At 24.0% G+C, this 2,291-nt stretch overlaps 1 pseudogene; it reads left to right on the top strand.

Annotated features, from left to right (window-relative positions):
- The first annotated feature begins 1,363 nt into the window (after positions 1-1,363).
- Positions 1,364-2,291, top strand: part of LOC107481574 (alpha-1,3-arabinosyltransferase XAT3-like) — a 3,480-nt pseudogene continuing 2,552 nt past the window's right edge.

Here is a 2,291-nt window from a genome sequence, read left to right as displayed (position 1 = left end):
GTATGGATGTTAGCATGTGCTTGAATGTTGATTTGTGTTACTTAAGCATATATGCTTAAGTAGAACAAAAATGTTGATTGTGGTGTTGTATCAATGACTGTGTTAGGTAAATACATGTCAACTGCTGCTTTTTTTTTATTGAAATAATTAGAGTAATGAAGAACTGTGTGTAATTTTCTAAAAATACATTAGTAATTTATGTGATTAATAGTTGAAATTTATTTGAGGTGTTTGAGTAATTCTTATTGGATTATAAGTTTGAGGAAACACTTTTTTTTTTTAATTTTACAGCAAATAAAAGGAGAGAGAGAAAATAGAAAAACTAAGAAGAGAATATAGAAAATAAAGAATTTGAAAAATATATTTTTCTTTTGTTCACTTCTATGTCATTGTGAATAAAAATGACTTTTTAGATATTTTAAACATATATTATTCATAAAATATTCACTAAATAATAACTCATGAATAAAATAAAATGTAACAAATTAAATTATAAGTTAAATTTTAAATTTAATAATTAAATAATAATAAATAATATAATATATGATTTTTTATAAAAAATTTCAATGAAAAGGTAGTCTTAATGTAATATGATTATTTATAACAAGTTGTGTGTAAAATAATGCACGTTTGTGCTTAACTTTAGAGAAATGTTAGAGATTAATACTTTGAGCCGATACTTTTTTTATATTATTAAAATTTTATAATGAAATTAATACTTAGTGTTTAAAGTGTAAGCTAAATAGTCACCAAAAAAAAGTGTAAACTAAATATTAAAAAAATAATAAATTTTATTGGTTATATATCATTACTTTTTTCCATTAGAATACATATAAGATAATTAATTCCTCTTTTATATAACAACAAATCCATATATTTTTTGTTTTAATAAATTTAATTAAAATATAATTTAAAAATTATTAACTAAAATTATTAATTGTAAAGATAATATATTAACTATTATTAAACAAGTTAACCATTCTAAATTTTATATATTAATTTTTTATAATCAAATTAAACTATCATTATAATTATATTTTTAGCTTAATATATATATATATATAAATAAAATTGTCTCTAACCCTAAGCCCCGGTTTTTTTGCTAGTTTTTATAATTGAGATCAAGTCTAATTGGATCCACACATCTCCTTTTTATTCAGTGACTATTGAGAAAAGAAAGGTAATCACCCATTTCTTTCTCATCAACAAAAGAGTCACCAGCACCATCACTCCTCACACTAGGTGAAAGTAAAAATTTAGATTTTGACACAGACCCACCATAGATACTGTCACAAGATACTGAAAAACTTTGACTTTGGGCTAATGGGTTGTTTGGCATTCCAGAAAGTAGGTTGTTACCAGTATGAAGCCTGAGAAGGAGTTGTTGCTGCTGCTGTTGTTGTTTGGGGTGGTAGCAGGAGAAGTAGTGGAGTGTCTTGGTGGTAAATGGTTGTTGAGAATGGTGTTAGAAGGTGAAGTAGGTGAAGAAGAAGAGAGTCCCAAGTGGGTTTTGATTTAGAAAACAAGGCTATGAAAGACATAGTCAGGGGTTGAAGCCAAGCGAACAAGGTCAGGTTCTTAAAGGTTGAAGAGAACGTGGCCAACGATGTTTAACGCATTCTCAGGTCAAGCTTGTTGATTCTGGCCACCACAACATTCGTGGCTTCAAAACTACCCCTAATCGCAGAGGCGGAGCTTTGTGAAGAGTGAAGACAATTCCAAAGATTTTGTTAAAAAATTAGTAGTTTTTGTCTAGAAAAAATAAATTAGTTCATTTAGTTTAATTGATGTTTTTTTTATCTTATTTATTTGTGTTTAATATTCACCTTTACTATTTATTTATTTTTTGGTGTTGAAATGTTTTACTATTCATTTATTTTTGTATATTGAAATTAAAATGAAAAACCTCTCTCTTATCTTCTTATACATTTTTATTTCATATATTATTTTAATTTTAGACCAATAATAATATAGTTAGCAAAAATACCAGTTGTTAATAAAAAATTATTATTTTACTCTTAAATTAACATTATTACTTAAATGTTGTTAAAGTATTAGTATTATTTACATTAATAAATTTAAATATTTTATTTGTTGAAAAGTTAAGATTTTATTTTGTTACAATATATTTTATTTGATTGTAATAAAAATAATAATAAAATAAATAATATTGAGATTTTTGAGAGATAGATAATTAGATATGATTAAAAATAAAATTAATTGTTTAAAATGTTAAAAATTAACTTATAAATTATAAATGATTTTGTATAATTTAAAAAAACCTGCTTTTT

Source organism: Arachis duranensis, chromosome 3, assembly GCF_000817695.3.
Source record: "Arachis duranensis cultivar V14167 chromosome 3, aradu.V14167.gnm2.J7QH, whole genome shotgun sequence".
NCBI classification, from domain to species: Eukaryota; Viridiplantae; Streptophyta; class Magnoliopsida; order Fabales; family Fabaceae; genus Arachis; species Arachis duranensis.
This window is presented reverse-complemented; position numbering and strand designations above follow the sequence as displayed.